Source organism: Mesoplodon mirus (genome assembly GCF_964341445.2).
Source record: "Mesoplodon mirus genome assembly, chromosome: 2".
NCBI classification, from domain to species: Eukaryota; Metazoa; Chordata; class Mammalia; order Artiodactyla; family Ziphiidae; genus Mesoplodon; species Mesoplodon mirus.
This window is the reverse complement of record NC_138977.1, coordinates 147,236,657-147,251,123: the sequence shown is the minus strand read 5'-3', so window position 1 is coordinate 147,251,123 and position 14,467 is coordinate 147,236,657.

The following is a 14,467-nucleotide window of genomic DNA, read 5'->3' as shown; positions in this document are numbered from 1 at the left end:
TAAGGAGTTGAAATAAAAAATACTCAAATCATGAAAATTAGCCTCATTACTTTGAATTCAAAATTCAATATCATGAGGCAATTTTCCTAGTAAATATAAACTATTTTCCATAGTGTTTACTTTTATCTGATAAGTCATAACTTTTTATTCAAGGCACAAATTGTACCTTTCTCTCCTCCATTAAAGGATATGATCCACATCAGAAACCAAAAATGTAAAATTGTTTCCCAGTTTCTCCCACTAGTGTTATGAGTATTAGCAGACCAGAGTGGCAAAAGGACAATAACACCTTAGACATCTGATTGCTAACAAACTTTTCCAACAAACAATGTTGCCATGTGTTTAACTAACTTCCTTCTGGGCATCTAATACCACTTTTGCTTAAACTTTGCTTCAAACTGTTCTTTGCTTTCATTTGAAATTGGCTTTTGATCATAAATCTCATGCTGTAAAAAGAATTGGGTCCTACCTTTTTATCCCTTTCTTTTTAAAAATTTCTTTTTCTTTAATGTACATACTGATCTGGAGCCAACTTGACTCACTTATAGCTATGTATATCTTCATTATGTCATCCTAAGCACTGAAATCCTTATTTCTCTTTCACTGGGTGTTTCATCAGCTTTTGTCATTCGCACTTGCTGTCAGTTAGCAAGAGCTGATTAATGTGGAAAATAACAAGGACTACTTAGAACTGCAAAATGTTCTCTTGAGTACCATTGCTATGTGTGTTCTGTGACAAAGAATTTATGACTACCACGATTATCCTTTTATAATCAGATAAGCTGGGCAAACCCTGTGCTTTAAGACTTCAAAGGAATGTTTCCGCAGAGTCAGCTTTGCCAATCCCACACTGTCCTGATATTTTGTCTCTTTGTTTATGCTTTTAGTGAATTAAAACAGTAAATTCCAATTACAAACATTGTCAAAACACTTTCATTGACAGGTTGCTTAAGGATAAAGTTAAAAAAAGACACAGAAGAACTATATACTGAGAACCACAAAATAACATTCATGGAATGGAATGGATCTATGATTGAATGCAATTCCAATAAAAATCACAAGGGTTTTTTTATAGATATTGAGAAACTAACTGAACAATTCACATGGTGAAACAAAGACCTAGAAGCAAAAATAATCTTGAAAAACATTTTATATCCTGCAACATCTGATTTCAAGTTGTGAGGATAGACTGCAGATCAATGAAACAAAATAAAGGATCCTGAGTTGTGCTCGCTCTCTCTCTCTCTCTCTCTCTCTCTCTCTCTCTCTCTCTCTCTCTCTCTCTTTCTCTCTGTGTCTCAAGATGGGATTTGCTAGAAACGACTTTAAGGGAAATCTCTGGTATGATGAAAATATTTTCTATTTGTTGATATGTGGTGGTATTCACATGGGTTGCCAAATTTTACCAAACTGGAGTCATGTGCTTAAAATCTCTATACCTTACTATACTTAAATTTTACTTGAACTGTAATAAAACAACAAAAATAGGAACAAAGTGACCTGCAAATGAGAAATTATATTTAAATGACAAACTATTAGAAAAATTAGAGAGTCTGGCTGAATTGAACTGGAATTTAAATATAACAATTTAAAAATTTTTATTTTTAGCAAAGAGTAGTTAGGTTCAGTAACATTGATAGCAACAATATCAACAGCAGTCTTATTTTGAAAGAGTAGTATGATTTAAAAATAATAACAATCTGGAAGGGGAAGATTTGTGCAAATGTGTAAAATGTATTTGCGTATTTAATCATTTCTGAATTATTTTTTGATTTTTAAGTACAGAGAATAACATTACAGACTTCTGTTTACTCATGTAAATCTATTTCATTCTATCAATTGCTCATATTTGCATCAACTGTAACTATCAATTGTTTATATTTGTATCAGACTTCTTTTTAAAGAAACTATTCTGATACCATCAATGATATTAATGTACCCTCCTCAATTCCATTCCCTCCTCCCTATCTACAGAATGCAAATACCTTTAAATAGCTTGGCAATATTTCCCATAATAGACATTAAATTTGTAAGATATATGATATTTATACATGTTTTAAACTTAAGTAATACCACACTATATAGTCACTTCAGCATTTATTTATATGCTCACCATTATCTTAATGGGATTTACCTATACACAAAATGATGTGTGATTTTAACAAACAATAAACATTTAGCTTCTTTTTTTTTTTTTTTTTTTTTGGACAATAGCAGTATCCTTCTTGTTGGAACGTTTGGGAGCTCAGGGTCTATATAACATCAAGAAGAATGTCTCCATGAATGCCTGGGCCAGAACAGAGAGCAGGTTCTACATGTAGTTAATGCTCTGTTAAAATCTGGATGTTGAATTGGACTCTGGTTCATAAAGAAAAAAAAGCATACTGAAGTGCATGTTGATCTATATGCTTACCATATAGCTTGCTTTGATAGTCTGTATTTTTTGCCAAGGAATGGTAAGGTCAAATTTTCATTGAATAACCTCTGTATTTGTGGACAGAAAAACATTGTCATTTTTAAATACTGTGACCACGTAACTCTCCATTTTTGCAAGGCCACTTAATAGTTCCTGTAGCATGATTATGTGGTATTCCTGAGGTCCACTTATAAAGAGCTGTAACTGATACCCATTGCTTTGTGAATTTTTTTTTTCTATTCCTGGAACAAGACCGTTAAAGGGGATGATTTTGATAAACACACAAGAAAGCACAGTTTTATCTTTCTGCTTATAGCACTCGGTTATGAATCACTCTTTAAGCAGCTCTAGTCCTGTGATCAAATTGTGTCTCTAGGCATCCTTCCCTCACAGATAATATTGTAAACAGCTAAACTGATAATGCTCACCTCCAAACGCAGCTCAGCACCATAAGATACTCATTTGTGACTAACATACTATATTACTCTACTGGAGCTGCTGGAACAAAATACCACAGACTGGATGGCTTAAACAATAGAAATTTATTTTCTCACAGGCTAGAAGTAAAAGATCAAGGTATACACAGGGCTGGTTTCATTGAGAACTGTCTTCCTGGCATGCAGGCAGCTGTCCTCTTGCTATGTCCTCACATGGCCTATCCTTTGTGCCCATGTGCAGAGAGAAAGGACTCTGCTGTCTTTTTCTCTTTACAAAAGGACACCAATTCTATCGGGTTAGGGACTCTCCCCTTACGACTTCACTTCATCCTAATTGTCTCCCTAAAGACCTATCTCTGAATACAGTCACATTGGGCATTAGGGCTTCAACATATGAATTTGGCGAGAACACCATTCAGTTCATAACACATACACAACCGTATAGGGTTAAAATTAACGAAACTTACATGAGTCAGATAGCCCAGTCTCTGCTTTGTTTATACTATTATTTTCCTCCTGACTTAGTTAATATTTACTTTAAGTGGTATACCTATTTTAATAAAAAATTTATTTTACTTTTATAACTTATGCTGTTCTTTGTCGACTGCAAAATTGACATGAAATTTTAAACTATATGTAGTTAAAAGGAGTATTTTAACTTGATCCAAACACTACATGGGATCTTCTAAGGGTGACTCTGTGCACTCTTAAAGTAAGATCTTTTATTATGGCCATTGCTTAGAAAAACACAATTTTCAAGTTCAGCAAACCTTGGTTTTTGCCTATGAATTATTGAATTTTAAATGATGATTTTTACATAGGTTAAGCGCCTTGAGTTGGAAAAAGTTCAATCTAGATACAAAAATAATAGTTACACCATAACAAAATGACTTGTGAAATGGATCGGAGGAACCACCTCCAGGGACTTGGAAATGAATTGCTTACTATAGTCTGTAGTAAATACCCTAATTTTTATTTCCAAAACAGTTATATAGCATGGGTTTCCTAGAACAGAGTGCGGCTCTCCCAGCTGGTGTTACTGGTAGAAGAGTGCGTTCACTTAATTTTCTGCCTATATTTACTAAGATGTTTGGTGTGGTTTTATTGTGAATAGTTGTTTCTGTGTTTTTTCCTCCTGCCCCTCAGAGAATCAAGTCTGTGTACTGAGCTTTAGCAATGCATTCCCACTGCAGTTTCCTACCTTTTATAAGGGAGAATAACTAGGAGTATGAACAATTTGTTGGAAGCAGATGACTCTTAATATCTATTTAGCAAGTACTGGAAACTGAAAAACAGGTTTACACTCCACATTTTGCATTTTTTCTTTCTCTATCTTCTCCTGAATATCAAAAATATCTTTAAAAGCCATATGTATGAATAGGGAGATTAAAATCTGAGGGGTAATTTATAATTGATACATAAACAATATTAGTAAGATATCTGTGTGATATAGGAAAATGTTTAATTATATAGTGTATACTGATATTTTTAGAGAAATCATTTAGATTGTTTTTCTAAGTCTCTCTTATGATAAGTTTTGTGGGCACTCAACATCCTGTGAGTTGATAAATCAATAAAATTTCATTAACCATCACAAAGATTATGAAATCTGTAGTTATTTCAGACTAGAGAAGCCATGGCATCAGGCCAATGGCTTGAAAAAAACAAAATACACAGAAATTTAAAAATTAGAGGTAAAATATTCGGTGTTAGTTCCTCTAGGAAAATGTATGCATCAAAACAAATGATGCCTAAGACAGAAAACATGGTTTTGTGCAAAAATCTTCTAAACCTTTTAGAGACAATCAAGTCAATGAAACAGAAATACTGTAAAAATATACTTTTATCAATATGCATTATTCATTTTACTTTGCTATTTTTAAGACACGTAAATGTGTTCCATTTGCAAATAAATATTTATCTCAATTATTGCTACTTGAGCATGTAATTTAAAATCAATGTGCACACACAAACAATGTAAATTGTAAGTATTATTGCATCCCTTGCATGTTAGATGAGTGACTGCAATTTTATCTGTCATTATTGAATGATGACTTGAAAATAACCAATAAATATGATAGATAAAAAATGAAAGAGAAGGATATGCTTTGTACTCAGGGGTGCAATTGGAGTGATTGACAAAGCATATTTAGGGAGTCATATTTCAATCACATCAGAAACGTAATGTATACCTCACTGTATTTGTCAGCTTGGGCTGCTATTACAAAATACCACAGACTGGGTGGCTTAAACAACAGGAGTTATTTTCTCACAGTCTGGAGGCTAGAAGTCTGAGATCAGAGGTCCAGCATGGTCAGGTTCTGGTGAGAACTCTGTTCCTGGCTTGCAGATGGTTGCCTTCTCACTATGTCCACACATGGCACAGAGAGAGCTCTGGTGTCTCTCCCTCTTCTTATAAGGGCACCAGCTCTTTGGGTCAGGGTTCCACCCCTGTCACATGAGGGAGAAGTTTTGATCGTGTACTGGTTGTTTTATATGAAAGTTTTATTGATGATTAAAACTTGGTATGATGCTCTTTTCACCCCAATATCATTTTTCTTTTTCTCTGATAGGTACCTAATTTAGAGAAGCTAGTTTTGCTGGATAACATTAATTAAATAAGAAATTGAGATAATTTAAATCTAGGCTTTTGACTCTGAAAAGTGAATCTATTTCCAGTTCATCTGTACTGCTAGGGGTCCAACTAAAACCTTGAGTGTTTTCCAGAGACCCTACTCCTTAGTAGACTCTAAATTCTAATTTGTGTTCTTCAAACCTGTCAAAAACTCTGCTCAAGTTATTAGATTCTCAGCCACAACTTCCAAAAATGCCAAACCTCCTGGGATTTTTATCCTCTGGGAAGGAATCGCAGCAAATATCTGGCCCCCTCTCTGCTGTCATGGATTTCAGTCCCAATTCCACACTTTATTGGCAGCTTTTTAATCTATACAACACATTTTCATAAATAATTTTCACCTTTACAAATTGTTTTCAACATTAGGGTTGCTCAAGACAACCTAGCACACAAACACCAAAAGAATGATGTGTTAGAAATAATATACGTTTGAAAGACAAGCCCTTATCTGAGTTTTGGGAAGGCAGAGATCACTTCCTATTCATCATTTTATACATGGTACAAATTTGCCTGGGATATAGGGAATGTACAATTCATTGCTTCTGAATGTTTTCATAAATAAATGAAAAAGTTCATTTCATTTCTCACAAGGAAAAAAAAATCAATCCAAGAGCAGGAATCCAAGACATATGATAAAGATTGCTGTTATTAAAAATGTATATTTATCTGTCCTCTTTGATTATTGTCTTACTCACTTTAAATTAATTCTTTAGTAGTTTTCTACAATATGGATTTGACAGTTCTTACAATCTGAGCTGTAGAGACAAGTCAACTCTGAAATAAAATTATGGTTTAATTATATTTCTCCCAACTAATTATAGCAAGAACCTTGTAATGAAAAAAAATTTTATTGATGTAGTTCTCCTATTGCTCACAATTTTTTTTATTCCATAGGATAAAATAAATGATGGAATTCAGTTTTCACATGAATATTGTTCAAATACCCTCGATTAAAAAAGATAACACTTATTTTTTTCCTAAGAAATGATAAATTGGGGAAATAAGAGAGACCTTTAGGAATATGTAAAACCCAATTAAGCATTCTTTTAAGTACTGGGTTTATGTGAGTTAATGTTCTTTAATAAATCAAGCTGAAATTTTCAAAGATGAACAAAATACAAAAGGTAGCAATGGATCATCACATAAATAATTGTTAAAAATCATCCTCTAATCTTTTTAATCATAAAATTATTCACAAAAGGAAACTTTTCAGTTTTCTTCTGCAATTTTTCAAGAGCAGAAAATGCTTTGTGAAAAGAGACAAATAATTTGTTATTACAGTAAAAACAAAAAAATATATACATACTAAGATAATTTCAAAGCAACCATTTTTATGTTGATTGTGAAAACTACAATAAAACTCAGCATTTAAATTCCATTATGAGTCATTCTAAATGCATTGCCAAAGAAGTTAATAATTTGATAATTCCAAAAGATTCAATGCAAATTATTAATCAATAAACCCATTTGTACCCAGAACAACTTAGTGTCACTTACTCAAGGATTATTTAGTTCAAGGATTATCTTGAATCACCAAATTTTTTTCTATCTACTATATTTTTTTCTACAATATTCTAAAAAGCTGTTGTTTTTCCCAACTTAAAAAATAAACCATCTGACTTCTGGTTTCCTGTCATGCAGCAGATAAGAAGCTTAGAAGTCATAATTCCATCCTAACAAGTAAAAAGCTGAAACAACTAAAAAATCAACAATCCTCCTTAGATCAATCAGAGAAGCGAGGCTGCAGGGCAAACCACTGCCCCCAAATTGGAGAGACAGATGAGCAGACATAGAGTATCAGTACTAACCAGGGCAGCAATTTCTGCAGTAAGCACTGTTTGGGTTGAGAAAGGTAATTGAAAATTTTCTGGTGGCTCAGCAAGGACAAGTCTGAGAGTTAAAAACTCCTAGGGGCTTCCCTGGTGGTGCAGTGGTTGAGAGTCCGCCTGCCGGTGCAGGGGACACGGGTTCGTTCCCCGGTCCAGGAAAATCCCACACTCCGCGAGCGGCTGGGACCGTGAGCCATGGCCACTGAGCCTGCGCGTCCGGAGCCTGTGCTCCGCAACGGAAGAGGCCACAGCTGTGAGAGGCCCACATACCACAAAAAAAAAAAAACACCTCCTAGGAGATCCAGTCACAGGCGAATATTTACCTTCACATTGTGATTTTTACCTTCAGGAATTCTACAGGTCCTCAGAGCAAATATTAGAGAAAAATCTCAAGCATCTGGCAGGGGGAGGAAAAATGGAACTATTTTGAAATATTGCAGCACATTCTGCTCCTCTTTACAAGGCCAGCCCTCAGGAGAAACAATTTTACCAGAGCCTAAAGTGCTGGGGTTCTATTAGAATCTAACCCACCTGGGACATGGCAATACCCAACTCCAGCTGGCTCTAATGTTCCACATGAGGAAAGGGAAATGCCCAATGCCAGCCCCCTCTAGTTATCCTATCTCACCAAAATGGGGGGAAAAACCCTGAGAGGCACTGGTGAAGTTTACAATACAGAGGTATAGACACACCAAAACACCGAGACCTAGTCATAGGACTATAGAATGATTTCCCATTCTACTACCTTCCTATGGCCTATTTACAAGGATTCATTTTACCCAGGTTAACATATAGACCTTTCAACAACAACAGCAACAAAAATATGAAAGAAACATACTAAAAGAAAAACAAAAACGTAGTTTGAAGAAGCTGAACCAACATGAAAGCCAGAGTCAGACGTGGCAGGAATGTTTGGAATTATCAGACCAGGAATTTTTAGAAACTATGATTAATATGCTAAGGATTTAAATTGAAAAGTAGATAACAAGCAAAAACACATGGGTAATGTAACCAGAGACACGTTTTAAGAAAGAAAAAAACAAAAGAAATGCTAGTTTGATTTCTGGTTCCTCATAAAAGGAGCTCTGAAGTCACCACTTTGTCTTAACAACAAGTAGAAAACTGAGAGAATGAAAAATCAACAACTCTTTTGTGACTCATAAGGAGATAAAGAAACAGAGAAAATCACTGCCTCCAAGATCTGAGAGACCAAAAGGCGAATACCAAGAATAATAACTCACCGGATCAGACTCCTGTAGAAAGCCCCTCGAGAAACAGTTCCAGAGTAGAGAAACCAGACTCAAATTGGTGAACTTGTTGGAGGCTCAGTGTGGACAAGTACGAGTGTAAAAACTCCAGGCGGCCAAGTGATAGGGGCTCCGCAGAATTTTGAGAGATTTACCACCATGAGCTCAACAGGCTCCCACAGTATGTATCAGAGAAAAATCCCCTTCAGCTTCAGACTGTGGAAGTAGAAGAGGAACTGTTTTGAAATACACCAGCGCTGCTCTCTCTGTTCTTAACAAAACCTGCCCTCAGGAGAAATGTTAACCAGTACCTAAATGGCTGGGGAATTATCAGAGCCTAATTGACCTGGGGAAGAGAAATACCCAACCTCAGGCCATTCTAACCATCCTCTCCCACCTAAGGAGAGGAAAAATAAAAATAAAAACACTTGTCATGTTCACAGTCCAGAGGCATAAGCTCAGTAAAAGGCAGAAACCTAATCATGGCACTATATAACGCTTCCCCTGCCCATACACCTTACCATCATATTACTAAAGCCTATTTTTTTATTGAAGTATAGTTGATTTACAATGTTGTGTTAGTTTCTGGTATACAGCAAAGTGATTCAGACCATATATATATGTATATATATATATTCTTTTCCATTATAGGTTATTACAAGATATTGAATATAATTCCCTGTGTTATACAGTAGGACATTGTTGTTTATTTTATATATAGTAGTTTGTATCTGCTAATCCCAAACTCCTAACTAAAGCCTTTTTTTGCAGTTTCTTTTACTAGGTACATCACATCCAGCTATTGCAAAATAATTAGAAGGCATACAAAAAGGCAAAAAATACAATTTGAAGACTCAGAGTAAACATCAGAAACACACATGACAGGAACAATAGAATTATCAGACCAGGAATTCAAGATAACTATGATTAACATGTTAAGGGCACTAGTGGATAAACAGCATGCAAGAACAGACGGGGAATGTAAACTGAGAGATGGAAATCCTAAAAAGAAAGTTAGAGATGCAAAATACTGTAACATAATTGAAGAATGTTTTCATGGGCTTATTAGTAGATTATACACAGCTGAGGATAGAATCTCTGAGCTTGAGGATATTTCAATAGAAAATTTGAAAACTGAAACACAAAGAAAACAAAAAATGAAAAAAAAAATCCCCACCATATTATCCAAGGACTTTGAGAAACTACAAAATATGTAATATATGTATACTGGGACCACCAGAAAGAGAAGAATAAGAGAAAATAATAGAAGAAATATTTGGAATAATAATCAGTATGCATTTTCCCAATTTAATGTCAGATACCAAACCACAGATCCAGGAAGCTCGGAGAATACCAAACAGCATAAATGCCCCAAACAAACAAAAAAACGTAAAATACCTTGTAATATAATTTTGAAAATACATAAAATCAAAGATAAAGAAAAATCCTGAAAGAAGGCACAGGGAACTCCCCCTCCCCCTTACCTATAGAGGAACAAAGACAAAAATTATATCGGACTGCTCCTCAGAAAACTTGCAGTGAAAAGAGAGTGAAATATTTAGTGTTGAGAGAGAGGAAAAAAAAACCCCACTAACCTAGAATTCTGTGCCATGCAAAATTATCTTTCAAAATTGAAGAAAAATAAACACTTTCTCAAACAAACAAAAACTGAGGTAACATGTTGCCAGTAAACTTACCTTGGAAAAAAATGTTGGAATAAATTCCTTTAGAGAGAAGAAAAATAATATAGATCAGATCCTTGGACCTATATAAAGAAAGAAACAGCATCAAAGGATTAGGTTAAGGTAAAATAAAAACTTTTTAAAAATTCTTAATTGATCTAACAGATAACACTTTGTTCAAAATAACAATAGCAACAATATATTTCATGTATGCTCATGTATGTAAGTAATAAACACATATATGTACATATATACATATATATGTATACATATACGGTTATATATAAGTGAAATGAATGATATAAATGACACAAGGGACAGGAAAGAGGAAGTGGGGTTATTTTGTTATTGTAAGGTACTCACACTGCCTGTAAATTAGTATAGTATTATTTGAAATAGACTTGGATTAACTGTAAGTGTATATTGCAAAATCTAGGGCAACCACTAAAGAAAGTTAAAAAAAAAAGAGAAGTATAATAAACATGCTAAGAAAAGAGAAAATGGAATAGTATAATTACATTTTATGTAATATATATAAATAATAGTATAATTATGCTCAATTAACACCACAAAATGTACAAAAATTATGGGATACAAAAAGAAAATAGAACAAATGAACCAAATATAAAACAATAAAAAATATGTTATATACTAATCCAATAATATCTGTAACCACTTTGACTGTCAATGGTCTAAATGTGCCAATTAAAAGAGACTGTCAGAGTGGATTAAAACATAACTGCTAACCATATGTTACATGTAAGACACTCACTTTAAATATAAATACACATGTAGAGTAAAAGTAAATAGATGGAGAAAAAATACGATGTGAAGATGAATCAAATGTTAGCAGGAGGGGCCATATTAATTTCAGACAGAGAGGACTTCAAAGCAAGGCAAGTTACTAAGGATAAAGGGCATTACAAAAGGGGGTCAATTCTCTAAGAAGACTTAACCATCCACCATGTGTATACACCTAAAAACAGAATGTCAAAATATGTGAGGCAAAAACTGATAGAACTGCAAGGAGAAATAGATGAAATAGATGAATCCACTAAAATAAGTGGAGACTTCAACACCATGCTATCAGAAATTGAAAGATCCATCAGGTAGCAAATCAGTAAGGACATAGATGAACTCAAGAGTATCAGCAATCAACTGGATATAATTGACATCAGAGAAAACTTCATCCAGCAAAAGCAGAATATGCATCCTTCTCAGGCTCACATGCAACTTTCAACAAGATAGACCACATTCTGGTCTATCAAATACACATTTAATTTAAAAGAAGGAAATTATACAATGTCTACTGTCAGACAACAATGGAATTAAGCTAAAAATCAATAACAGAGAGATAAATAGAAAATCCCCAAATACTTGGATGTTAAACAATACACTTCTAAATAACACATAGGTAAAAGAATAAATCACAAGAAATATTAAAAATTACTTTTAATGAAATTGCAAACAATCTTCCAAAACTCACACAAGAAGAAAAAGATAATCTAAATAGGCCTATACCTATTAAATTGAATAATTAATAGCCTTCCAAAACAGAAAGCATCAGGCCCAAATAGGTTCATTTATATATCCTACTAAACATGTAAAAAGAAATTATACCAATACTCTACAATCTCTTTCAGAGGATGGAAGTAGAAGGCACACCTCCTAACTCATTCTATGAGGCCAGCATTATCCTAATACTAAAACCAGAAAAAGACATTTGAAAAAGGAAAACCATAGAGAATATCTTTCATGAATATAGATCCAAAAATCCTCAACAGAACATTAGTAAAATGAATTTAACAATGTATAAAAAGAATTATACACCAGGACCAAGTGTGATGTATCCTAGGTTTATAAGGCTGGTTCAACATTTGACAATTAACTAATATAATTCATCACATCAACAGACCAAAAAAGAAAAACCACATGATCATATCAGTAGGTGCAGAAAAAGAATTTGACAAAATTCAAACATCCAATCATGATTAAAACTGTCAGTAAAGTAAGAATAGAGGGGAAATCTCTTGACTTGATAAGACTAAATTTATACCAAAAAAATCCTACATCTAACATCATACTCAACGGTGAGAAAATTGAGACCTTCCCACTAAGATCAGGCACAAAGCAGGGATGTCCCTTCTCACCACTAATTTTCCACATCTTAGTGGATTCCCTTGCTAATGAAAAGAGGCAATCAAAGGAAATAAAAGATACACAGGTTGGGAGGAAGAAATAAAATTGTCTTGTCACAGATGACAAATGTATGTGTAGAAAATCTGAAAAAAAATATTGACAAAAATTTCTAGAACTTCTAGAAGCCATTATAGTAAGGTTGCAGGATATCAGGTTAGTATACAAATTCCAATCACTCTTCTATATAAAAGCAATGAAAAGTAGAATTTGAAATTTAACCACAAGTCCATTTACTTTAGCACACAAAAATATGAAATACTTAAGTATAAGTTTAACAAAATATGTTCATAATCCATTTGAGAAAAAATACAAAACTCTGATGAACAAAGTCAAAGAACTAAATAAATGGAGAGATATTCCATGTTTATGGAAAGGAAGACTCAATATTGTCAAGAATCTAGTACTTACCAATTTGAACTATAGATTCAATGCAATCCCAAATAACTCAGCCAGTTATTTTGTAGATATAGACAAGCTAATTCTAAAGTTTATATGGAGATGCAAAAGACCCAGAATAGTCAACATAATACTGAAGGAGAAGAATAAGGTTGGATGACTGACCTGACGCTACCTGACTTCAAGACTTACTATAAAGCTACAATAATAAAGACGGTGTGGTATTGATAAAAGAATAAACAAACAGATAGATGGAACAGAATAGAGATTCTAGAAATAGACCTATATTAATACAGTCAAATGATTTTTGACAAAAAAGCAAGAGTAATACAATGGAACAAAGATAATCTTTTCAACAGATGGTGAGAGGACAACTGGATATCTACATGCAAAATAACAAATCTAGACACAGACATTATACCCATCATAGAAATTAACTCAAAATGGGTCATAGGCCTGAATGTAAAACACAGTACTATAAAACTCCTAGCAGATAACATATAAGGAAATGTAGATGACCTTGAGTATGGTGATAACTTTTTAGATACAAGATCAAAGGCACAGTCCATGAAAGAAATAATTGATAAGCTGGACTTCATTCAAATTAAAAATTTCTTCTCCGAGAAAGACAATGTCAAGAGAATGAGAAGACAAACCACATACTGGAAGAAAATATCTGAAAAAGATACATCTGATAAAGGACTGTTATCAAAAATATACAAAGAAATCTACAATAACAATAAACAGTCTGATTTTTAAAAGAGCCAAAAACCTTAACAGACACTTCACCAAAGAAGATATACAGATGGCAAACAAGCATATAAAAAGATGCTCCACATCATACATGATCAAGGAAATGCAAAATACAGTGGGATACTGCTATACACCTATTAGAATGGCCAAAATCCAAAACACTAACCGTACCAAATGCTGACAAGGTTGTGGAGCAACAGAACTCTCCTTCATTGCTGGTGGGAGTGCAAAATGGTATAGTCATTTTGGAAGACAGTTTGGCAAGTCTTACAAAACTAAACATACTCTTACTGTACAATCTAGCAATTTGCTCCTTGGTATTTACCCAAAGGAGTTGAAAAATTATGTCTACACTAAAACATGCAAGAAATATCTACAGGAACTTTATTCATAGTTGCCAAAACTTGGAAGCAACCAAGATGTCCTTTGGCAGGTAAATGGATAAAATGTGGTAAGTTGTTCACAATGAAATACCATTTAGTGCTAAATAGAAATGCATTATTGAGGCATGAAAAAATATGGAAAAACCTTAAATGCATATTAATCAGTAAAAGAAAGCAATCTGAATGGCTACACACTTTACGATTCCAGCTATATGACATTCTGGAAAAGGCAAAACTATGGAAACAATAAAAAGATCAGTAGTTGCCAGTGGCTGAGGGGAGACAGTAATGAAGAAGAGGACTACAGAGAATTTTCAGGGCAGTGAAACTACTCTCTATGACACTATAATGGTTGATACATCTCATTATACATTTGTCCAAATCCATAGAATGCATAACACCAAGAATAAATACTGAGATCAACTATGGAACTTGGGTGATTATGATGTCAGTGTAGGCTCATCAATTGCAACCAAAGTACCATTGTGGT